The following is a 12,061-nucleotide window of genomic DNA, read 5'->3' as shown; positions in this document are numbered from 1 at the left end:
TTTAAAGTATTTTTGTAATGATCTAAACAGCCCTATATCCCCCAAAGAAATAGAAGCAGTCATTAATAGTCTCCCAACTATAAAAAGCCCAGGACCAGATGGGTTTAGTGCAGAGTTCTATCAGACCTTCAAAGAAGATCTAATCCCAGTTCTTCACAAACTATTCCACAAAATAGAAACAGAAGGTACTCTACCCAACTCATTCTATGAAGCCACAATTACTCTGATACCTAAACCACAAAAAGACCCAACAAAGATAGAAAACTTCAGACCAATATCCCTTATGAATATTGATGCAAAAATCCTCAATAAAGTTCTTGCTAACCGAATCCAAGAACACATCAAAACAATCATCCATCCTGACCAAGTAGGTTTCATCCCAGGGATGCAGGGATGGTTCAATATAAGGAAATCCATCAACGTAATCCAGTATATAAACAAACTCAAAGACAAAAACCACATGGTCATCTCTTTAGATGCAGAAAAAGTATTTGACAAGATCCAACACCCATTCATGATAAAAGTCTTGGAAAGATCAGGAATTCGAGGCCCATACCTAAACATGATAAAAGCAATCTACAGCAACCAGTAGCCAACATCAAAGTAAATGGTGAGAAGCTTGAAGCAATCCCTCTAAAATCAGGGACTAGACAAGGCTGTCCACTTTCTCCATACCTATTCAACATTGTACTTGAAGTCCTAGCCAGAGCAATTCGACAACAAAAGGAGATCAAAGGGATACAAATTGGAAAAGATGAAGTCAAAATATCACTTTTTGCAGATGATATGATAGTATATATAAGTGACCCTAAAAATTCCACCAGAGAACTCCTAAGCCTGATAAACAGCTTCGGTGAAGTAGCTGGATATAAAATTAACTCAAACAAATCAATGGCCTTTCTCTACACAAAGAATAAACAGGCTGAGAAAGAAATTAGGGAAACAACACCCTTCTCAATAGTCACAAATAATATAAAATATCTGGGCGTGACTCTAACTAAGGAAGTGAAAGATCTGTATAATAAAAACTTCAAGTCTCTGAAGAAAGAAATTATAGAAGATCTCAGAAGATGGAAAGATCTCCCATGCTCATGGATTGGCAGGATCAACATTGTAAAAATGGCTATCTTGCCAAAAGCAATCTACAGATTCAATGCAATCCCCATCAAAATTCCAACTCAATTCTTCAACGAATTAGAAAGTGCAATCTGCAAATTCATCTGGAATAACAAAAACCCTAGGATAGCAAAAACTCTTCTCAAGGATAAAAGAACCTCTGGTGGAATCACCATGCCGGACCTAAAGCTCTACTACAGAGCAATTGTGATAAAAACTGCATGGTACTGGTATAGTGACAGACAAATAGACCAATGGAATAGAATTGAAGACCCAGAAATGAACCCACACACCTATGGTCACTTGATCTTCGACAAGGGAGCTAAAAACATCCAGTGGAAGAAAGACAGCATTTTCAACAAATGGTGCTGGCACAACTGGTTGTTAACATGTAGAAGAATGCGAATCGATCCATTCCTATCTCCTTGTACTAAGGTCAAGTCTAAGTGGATCAAGGAACTTCACATAAAACCAGAGACACTGAAACTTATAGAGGAGAAAGTGGGGAAAAGCCTTGAAGATATGGGCACAGGGGAAAAATTCCTGAATAGAACAGTAATGGCTTGTGCTGTAAGATCGAGAATTGACAAGTGGGACCTCATGAAACTACAAAGCTTCTGCAAGGCTAAAGACACCATCAATAAGACAAAAAAACCACCAACAGATTGGGAAAGGATCTTCACCTATCCTAAATCAGATAAGGGACTAATATCCAATATATATAAAGAACTCAAGAAGGTGGACTCCAGAAAGTCAAATAACCCCATTAAAAAATGGGGCTCAGAACTGAACAAAGAATTCTCACCTGAGGAATACCGAATGGCAGAGAAGCACCTGAAAAAATGTTCAACATCCTCAATCATCAGGGAAATGCAAATCAAAACAACCCTGAGATTCCACCTCACACCAGTCAGAATGGCTAAGATCAAAAATTCAGGTGACAGCAGATGCTGGCGAGGATGTGGAGAAAGAGGAACACTCCTCCATTGTTGGTGGGATTGCAAGCTTGTACAACCACTCTGGAAATCAGTCTGTCGGTTCCTCAGAAAATTGGACATAGTACTACCGGAGGATCCAGCAATACCTCTCCTGGGCATATATCCCGAAGATGTCCCAACCGGTAAAAAGGACACATGCTCCACTATGTTCATAGCAGCCCTATTTATAATAGCCAGAAACTGGAAAGAACCCAGATGTTCCTCAACAGAGGAATGGATACAGAAATTATGGTACATTTACACAATGAAGTACTACTCAGCTATTAAAAAGAATGAATTTATGAAATTCCTAGCCAAATGGATGGACCTGGAGGGCATCATCTTGAGTGAAGTAACACAATCACAAAAGAACTCACACAATATGTATTCACTGATAAGTGGATATTAGCCCAAAATTTAGGATACCCAAGATATAAGATACAATTTGCTAAACGCATGAAACTCAAGAAGAATGAAGACCAAAGTGTGGACACTGTGCCCCTTCTTAGAATTGGGAACAAAACACCCAGGGAAGGAGTTACAGAGACAAAGTTCGTAGCTGTGATGAAAGGATGGACCATTTAGAGATTGCCGTATCCAGTGATCCATCCCATAATCAGCTTCTAAACGCTGACACCATTGCATACACTAGCAAGATTTTGCTGAAAGGACCCAAATATAGCTGTCTCTTGTGAGACGATGCCGGGGCCTAGCAAACACAGGAGTGGATGTTCACAGACAGCTATTGGATGTATCACAGGGCTCCCAATGGAGAAGCTAGAGAAAGTACCCAAGGAGCTAAAGGGATCTGCAACCCTATTGTTGGAACAACATGATGTACTAACCAGAACCCCGGAGCTCTTGTCTCTAGTTGCATATGTATCGAACGATGGCCTAGTCGGCCATGAATGGAAAGAGAGGCCCATTGGACTTGCAAACTTTATATGCCCCAATATAGGGGAATGCCAGGGCCAAAAGAATGGGAATGGGTGGGTAGGGAAGTGGGGGGCGCTATGGGGGACTTTTGGGATAGCATTGGAAATGTAATTGAGGAAAATATGTAATAAAAATATTAAAAATTAAAAAAAATAAAGTATTTTCGTTACATTTTGAGAGTTCTGCATAAGAATCTAGACACATGCTTTTTGTCAGATACGTAATTTGAAAATACATGTATCTGAGGAATATTATGGGAGTTTCCAATCACTTTCTGATTGGATTTAAGTTCTGTTTTTCAAGATAACGCCCCTCCCTCCAAAAAGGCACCATCATTGAACCAAGAGCTGTGGCTCAATGGAGAGAAGCTATTGTATTATTCTTCTAAATGGACATTCTCTAAGATGTAATGTGTGTGTGTGTGTGTGTGTGTGTGTGTGCGTGTGTGGATGTGTGGTGTGGATGTGTGGATGTGTGCTAATACACATGTGCATGCATGAATTCTCAACAGCAGCAGTTTTAAGAAACACTAAAGGTTCACATAAAGCATTTTTCCATACGTGAATAGACTTTGTCAAGGATTATGAGCCATAATATAATAAAACTTTATTAAGCCATAAAAGTCATGTGCTTTCTTCTGGTATCATTTCTTTCAGCCTGAATAACTTTCTTTAGCATTCCTTTTATGAAAACTCTGAATAGCCATTTTTTTACTTAATTATATTTATCAAAAAGTATCTTTGTTTTTTTCCCCATCTCTCCAAAAGGATGGACCATCTAGAGACTGCCATATCCAGGGATATCTTTTGACACATATGCAGCTAGAGTCAAGAGCTCCAGGGTACTGGCTAGTTCAAAATGTTGTTGCACCTACAGGGTTGCAGATCTCTTTAGCTCCTTGGATACTTTCTCTAGCTTCTCCATTGGGGGCCCTGTGATCCATCTAATAGCTGACTGTGAGCATCCACTTATGTGTTTGCTAGGCCCCGGCCTAGTCTCACAAGAGACAGCTATGTCAGGGTCCTTTCAGCAAACGCTTGCTAGTGTATGCAATGGTGTCATCGTTTGGAGGCTAATTGTTAGCCATGGGTGATTGTTCCCAATTCTAAGAAGGGGCAAAGTTAAGACCCCAACTGCTTCTGTACACTCTCTGCTGGGGAGCTAGAAGCTCTTTCCACTTAACAGACAATTTCCCAGACAGGGAACTCAACCAATGATACAAAAGCTCTGAAAGCAAAGCTTCCGTTTTGTTCGTGCTAGACTAAAGAGGAGCCTACAGATTCAACTCAGTTTTTTCTAGGTCAAAACTCTCGAAGCTGAAAGCACCCAAGGAGCTGAAGGGGTCTGCAACCCTATAGGTGGAACAACAATATGAACTAACCTGTACCTCCAGAGCTCGTGTCTCTAGCTGCATATGCATCAGAAGATGGCCTAGTTGGCCATCACTGGAAAGAGAGGCCCATTGGACATGCAAACTTTATATGCCTCAGTACAGGGGAATGCCAGGGCCATAAAGTGGGAATGGGTGGGTAGGGGAGTGGGGGGGGGAGGATATGGGGGACTTTTGGAATAGCATTGGAAATGTAATTGAGGAAAATACGTAATAAAAAATATTAAAAAAAAGAAGCAGTTGGGACATGTGGTCTTTACTGAGTGCACCATCTGGCATCTCACAGCTGCTTTTCATGGTGCTATGTGCTATCCAACTTTACCCCTCCCCTCTTCATTGAAGTTTTATAATTTGTACATTGACATAATTTACCAAAAATGCAATTAGAAAAACAATGAAGGCTGTTAATAAACTGTAGCCCATCTTTTATAAAAATCACTTGGCTAGGTGAAATTCTAATAAAAATACAATTTGGAATAGACAATACAATTGCAAATTATGTTTTGCTTTGGATAAAATGAGGAGAGCACATTTTGTTTCCATTTCTTTCCTTTCCTTTTCCTGCCTAAATTCCTTTATTGTATTATAAATACAAGGCAAGCACACTACCACCCAGCCCCAACCCTCGTTTTTGCATTTTAAAATTTGTATGTATTAACTTTACCAATACATTGATTCTATTATGACATTTCCAGGCATGTATACAATGCACTCTGACCTCCCTCACATGTTGGTCTCCCTGCCCCACCCCCACCCCACTGGCCTGCTGTCTCCTTCTTTCTAAATACCTGGCAGTCTCCTTCTGCAGCAGTTAAAGGCACAGCTCTTGACAAGCAATGCATCATCCTGCTGCTTACTATTTGCTGCCTTGGTCTTTTTTGTTTGTTTGTTCATTTTTTCTCTTAATTTTTCATTTGAGTATATTATTTGAGAATTCTTGTGACCACACTTTATCTTATGAATTAACATTTCATCTTTGAACCTCTGAAATATAATGAGAAGACTTTATATTATGTTTTAAAATACTCTAAATCCACCTTTAACTCTACAGATCCTTTTCTTTGTAGCCCAGGGAATATAGAATAGACCTAATCAGCCTTCATTCTCTTTTCTTTTAAATTTTATTAATTGTAACTATTATCATCTTTATTATGTTGTATATATGTATCTATAGAGGCACTCAGTCCTGTTTCAGAGTGCATGCTCAAGTATATGCACAGAGCTGCCACAGCATGTAACTGGAGGGCAGAGGAAATCTTTATGTAATTGATCCTCCCCTTGTACCTCTGTATGAGTTCTGGAGATGAAACTCAGTTAACCAGGCCTGTGTAGATAGCATTTGACCTATAGAACCATCTTGCCAGCCCTAGCCTTTCTTAATTTGCAATTTCCAAAATCCCTCTTGCATTTAACAAGATAATCATTGAGAGAGAATAGTGATCAGAATGATATGTAATGACATATCAAATACTCCACAGAACCATTCATTGAATTAGTTGCATTAATGACTATTCAGTTTGAAAATGGTGAAAATAATTGGAAAAAAATTATACCATATTAAAATGCTCATTTTTATAAGTGCGTACAATTGATGACAATATTAGCTCAGTTTTATCTAATAAATCATCGTGCAAAGAATCAAAATTATCCTGTATATATAGAGATGGTTTTCAATTGTGTTTCATTCGATTTGTATTAGAATATCCATAACAATGCAGATCAAAGTCACCAGAACCTATTCATTACTCAAATACTTGTTTTCAGGCAAATAATCAATTATTTTTCATCTGCAATATAATCCAAACCACAAACATAGGAATAAGCCTAATTTAAATGATTCTATATAAAGTTTTCTTTTACAATGGAAGAGAAATTAGTATTATTTTTAAAGGCCAAGAACATTAACCCAGACATCATGCCCCATGTCTATACAAAAATCAGTGTACTCTTTTTTTTTCCAGTTTTTTCATGTGATTTTATTTTTTCTCTTCAAACATAATAACATGATACCCAAAATTGGTCTTAACTGGTAGATCTGTAAACACAGACTTATCTATTCCACTTACAGGCAGAGCAAATATTGCTTCTTAAATTAGCCCCACCATTGGGTTGGGTCTTCTGGTCATCCAACCCAAGTCACCCCCTTGTCTGGCTTAATCTTCATTATATTGTGTGACCACTTCACTGAATCTCATTCCAGACTTTAACTTTTCCATGGCTTCCATGATTTTCCCATGTTTTTCACATAGAGTGTGTCTGACCTGTGCTGCATTGCCAGCACCTTTAGGACCGTGAGACTTCTCATCAGGACTGTCACTCCCAGAAGCTGCACCTCCTTTCTCTCTTTTTCCAGAACTGCGTTTCCCCTTCAGTGGCATCTCTTAAGCTTGCAGTTGAACTCGGCAGTGTACTCTATTTGTTATTAAGGTGTTGTTAGGTCAGAAATGACCTATCTATTAATAGGGGATGGGTGCTATGCATACATTGAAATTAGAGGAGGAAAATATAGCATATTCACATGAAGTGAAAAAATGGGGAAGTTACACAGAATTAATGAACTGTGTATATCAAAGAAAACTTATACCAAAATATTTTTGCAGTAAATCTTTTATTATCCCTCATTTATCCTTTGTCCAAGAAGTCATATTTAACCAATGTTCTTCTGTTCTTCAGAAAGTTCTATACATTTAAAAGTAGTCCATAACATTGGGAATAAAGCTTGGTGGTAGAGTGCTTGTGTACCACACAGAAGATGCCAGGTTCAAGTTTCCACATGCAGCAAAGGGAAACCAAAACAATATGCATGGTTATAAGTTATCTTGTACTGCATCCTCTAATCTTCATCATTCAATTCCTATAAAGTGTTTTTCTCCATTAAATCATAGGAGTCTACTTCATTTTTTCCAAGTGTCTAAAAAATATTTTTAAAAGTAGACATATATCTAACACAAGTATGTGACCACTACACATTGGGAATTATCCTCAGAAAAGACTTGCAAAGATGTAACACAACTAAATGGCTTAAGAGTCAGAATGTCAGGGGGGAAATGTTCAACACGCCAATAAAATTTTAATTTTATTTCAGTGTTCTAATTTAAATGGAGAAAAATATTGTTTTGTGATACATATCTATTCATAAATAGCATAACCTTGTATATACACATGGTTTAAGACAATGATGGCCTAGTTTTGTATTAGCATTGCATGTTCCTATTTTGGTGGTAAAGGTATCTATTTATTTAACACATTCACAGACTTAGGTTGATAGTCCAACTCTCAAATACTAGAGGGTAAGTGTTGTGCTGGGGAGTAGTGTTTGACCTGTAAGTTAATTGTAAAATTTTCAGTCCCAGCTAAAATGCTGGGAGGAGTCACATAACACCATTTGGGAACTGGAACCTCTTATAGACCAGGCACACAAAGGGTGAGGAGCTTGAGGGAACAAAACTAAATGCACTACACACAGGAAGAAGGTTATGTGTTAGCCCTGCAGTGGTCATTTAGACATGGACTGCAACAATGCACAATCCCTTACTCAAAACCAGACAGTGGGTGCAACATGTAGCTTAATATAACAATTAAGTCTGTTGAGAAGAACTAAATACAATACAGGATTACCTGGCTGTCAAATTAACTGATAGAATATCAAGTAAGATGCAAGCCTTTATGCATTTTCCTGAGGATTTCTTGATAGGATTGTTTAAAGTTGGAATTTGAACACCAAGGGGGGGGGGGCATTTGCAGTTTGTCTGCTTGCCTTCCCTCCAGTTGATAAGTTCATCTATCTTGTTTGCTTGGTTTTTCTTCACTGTTATTAGAACCATGCCCCTTCATGTGGCATGGGTGGTAATTTCTTGTGCAGAGCTCAGGAATCTCAGTAATAAAGGGGAAGACATTCATACTCTGCAGAGACCAATACAACTGCTGTCTATGACAAAGTACTGTAGAGGAAAAGGTGCACAAACAGAGAGGTTAGGAAGAATAGGAGAAGGGGGAGGGGAGGAGGAGGAGAGAAGGGGCCAGCCCTTCCCATTCATTCCTCTCCCTCCTCTCCCCTTTTTTTTCTTGCTTCCTTTTCATCTTTCATTTTTATTTCTCAAGATTACTGGGGTGTGGTTGCTTACAAGCTCTTTTCTCAAAAATAGAAAAGAGGGAGTATGTGGGTACATGGGTGAGCACCCTCTTAGAGGCAAAGGGGAGGGGAGATGGGAGAGGAGATTTGCAGAGAGGAGACCAGGAAGGGGAATAACATTTGACATGTAAATAAATAAAATAACAAAAAGAAAGAAAGTATGAAAGAAGGAAGGAAGGAAGGAAGGAAGGAAGAAAGAAAGAAAGAAAGAAAGAAAGAAAGAAAGAAAGGGAGGAAGGAAGGAAGGAAGGAAGGAAGAAAGAAAGGAAGAAAGGAAGAGAGAAAGAAAGAAAGAAAGAAAGAAAGAAAGACAGAAAGAAAGAAAGAAAGAAAGAAAGAAGAAAGGAAGGAAGGACGAGTTGGGTTAAAAGGAGAAAATGTCTACAAATAACACATGAAAATTTGTTGTCCCTTTCTTTGTCTTCCAGAAGTTACAATTCATAAAATATTGAGTGGGACACTCAGAGAGACCTTGCCTTAAAAGCAAGAAACCCTGACACTCGCCAGCTACCCACAACACCCGCCACAGGATCTTAAGACTTCTGGTGAGTGGAACACAGCTTCTGCTCCAATCCAATTGCGCGGGACCTGAGACTGCATTAGTTAGGGAAGCAGAAACCGGCCTGAGTAGGGCCACAGGCCTCATCCAGACCGATCAGCGCCGGGGTAGCGGGAGCGCAGGGTTGCCTGACACCCGCCAGCTACCCACGACCCCCGCCGCAGGATTTTGGGACTGCTGGTGAGTGGAACACAGCTTCTGCTCCAGTCCAATCACGCGGGACCTGAGACTGCTCTGGTTGGGGAGAGAGAAATCTGGCCTACATAGGGCCACAACCCTCTTCCGGTCAGAAAAGCACCAGGGCAGCTGGGGCGTAGGGTCGGCTGACACTCGCCAGCTACCCACAACACCCACCACAGGATCTTAAGACTTTTGGAGAGTGGAACACAGCTTCTGCTCCAATCCAATTGCACGCAGGACCAGAGACTGCATTAGTTAGGGAAGCAGAAAACCGGCCTGAGTAGGACCACAGGCCTCTTCCGGCTGGACCAGCACCGGGGTACCGTCAGCTATCCACGACCCCCGCCGCAGGATTTAGAGACTGCTGGTGAGTGGAACACAGCTTCTGCTCCAATCTTTAAACAGTGACAACGACAACAACTAACCCCAGAGATTACCAGATGGCGAAAGGTAAACGTAATAACCTTACTAACAGAAACCAAGACCACTCACCATCATCAGAACCCAGCACCCCCACTTCGCCCAGTCCAGGGCACCCCAACACACCGGAAAAGCTAGACACGGATTTAAAAGCATATCTCCTGATGATGGTAGAGGACTTCAAGAAGGACTTTAATAAAACACTTAAAGAACTACAGGAGAACACTGCTAAACAGGCAGAAGACACTAAAGAGGAAGCACAAAAATCCCTTAAAGAATTGCAGGAGAACACTGCTAAAGAGTTACAAATCCTTAAAGAAAAACAGGATAACATAATCAAACAGGTAGAAGTCCTTACAGAAAAACAGGAAAACACATCCAAACAGATGATGGAAATGAACAAAACCATACTAGACCTAAAAAGGGAAGTAGACACAATAAAGAAAACCCAAAATGAGGCAACACTGGAGATAGAAACCCTAGGAAAGAAATCTGGAAACATAGATACGAGCATCAGCAACAGAATACAAGAGATGGAAGAGAGAATCTCAGGTGCAGAAGATTCCATAGAGAACATCGGCACAACAATCAAGGAAAATGTAAAATGCAAAAAGATCCTAACTCAAAACATCCAAGAAATACAGGACACAATGAGAAGACCAAACCTACGGATAATAGGAGTGGATGAGAATGAAGATTTTCAACTCAAAGGACCAGCAAACATCTTCAACAAAATTATAGAAGAAAACTTCCCAAATCTAAAGAAAGAGATGCCCATGAACATACAAGAAGCCTACAGAACTCCAAATAGACTGGACCAGAAAAGAAACACCTCCCGACACATAATAATCAGAACAACAAATGCTCTAAATAAAGATAGAATACTAAAAGCAGTAAGAGAAAAAGGCCAAGTAACATATAAAGGCAAGCCTATCAGAATTACACCAGATTTTTCACCAGAGACTATGAAAGCCAGAAGATCCTGGACAGATGTTATACAGACACTAAAAGAACACAAATTCCAGCCCAGGCTACTATAACCAGCCAAACTCTCAATTAACATAGATGGAGAAACCAAAGTATTCCACGATAAAACCAAATTCACACATTATCTCTCCACGAATCCAGCCCTTCAAAGGATAATAACAGAAAAAAACCAATACAAGGACAGGAACCACGCCCTAGAAACAACAAGAAGGTAATCCCTCAACAAACCTAAAAGAAGACAGCCACAAGAACAAAATGCCAACTTTAACAACAAAAATAACAGGAAACAACAATTACTTTTCCTTAATATCTCTTAATATCAATGGACTCAACTCCCCGATAAAAAGACATAGACTAACAAACTGGCTACACAAACAAGACCCAACATTTTGCTGCTTACAGGAAACTCATCTCAGAGAAAAGGATAGACACTACCTCAGAATGAAAGGCTGGAAAAAATTTTCCAAGCAAATGGTATGAAGAAACAAGCTGGAGTAGCCATTCTAATATCTGATAAGATTGACTTCCAACCCAAAGTCATTAAAAAAGACAGGGAGGGACACCATACTCATCAAAGGTAAAATCCTCCAAGAGGAACTATCAATCCTGAATATCTATGCTCCAAATACAAAGGCAGCCACATTCATTAAAGAAACTTTAGTAAAGCTCAAAGTACACATTGCACCTCATACAATAATAGTGGGAGACTTCAACACACCACTTTCACCAATGGACAGATCATGGAAACAGAAACTAAACAGGGACACAGTGAAACTAAGAGAAATTATGAATCAAATGGATCTGGCAGATATCTACAGAACATTCTATCCTAAAGCAAAAGGATATACCTTCTTCTCAGCACCTCATGGTACCTTCTCCAAAATTGACCACATAATTGGTCACAAAGCAGGCCTCAACAGATACAAAAATATTGAAATTGTCCCATGCATCCTATCAGATCACCATGGACTAAGGCTGATCTTCAATAACAAAATAAATAATAGAAAGCCAACCTTTACGTGGAAACTGAACAACACTCTTCTCAATGATACCTTGGTCAAGGAAGGAATAAAGAAAGAAATTAAGGACTTTTTAGAGTTCAATGAAAATGAAGCCACAACATACCCAAACTTATGGGACGCAATGAAAGCATTTCTAAGAGGAAAACTCATAGCTCTGAGTGCCTCCAAAAGGAAACTAGAGAGAGCACACATTAGCAGCTTGACAACACACCTAAAAGCACTAGAACAAAAGGAAGCAAATTCACCCAAGAGGAGTAGACGGCAGGAAATAATCAAACTCAGGGGTGAAATCAACCAAGTGGAAACAAGAAAAACTATTCAAAGAATCAACCAATCAAGGAG

The 12,061-nt window shown here is 39.5% G+C and overlaps 1 pseudogene; it reads right to left on the bottom strand.

The window, feature by feature from the left end:
* Positions 1-6,395: 6,395 nt before the first annotated feature.
* LOC110297101 (peptidyl-prolyl cis-trans isomerase NIMA-interacting 4 pseudogene) lies at positions 6,396-6,815 on the bottom strand (annotated as a pseudogene).
* Positions 6,816-12,061: the final 5,246 nt, after the last annotated feature.

The sequence above is a fragment of the Mus caroli genome, unplaced genomic scaffold, assembly GCF_978045245.1.
Source record: "Mus caroli unplaced genomic scaffold, Mus_caroli_1 scaffold_7, whole genome shotgun sequence".
NCBI lineage: Eukaryota > Metazoa > Chordata > Mammalia > Rodentia > Muridae > Mus > Mus caroli.
This window is presented reverse-complemented; position numbering and strand designations above follow the sequence as displayed.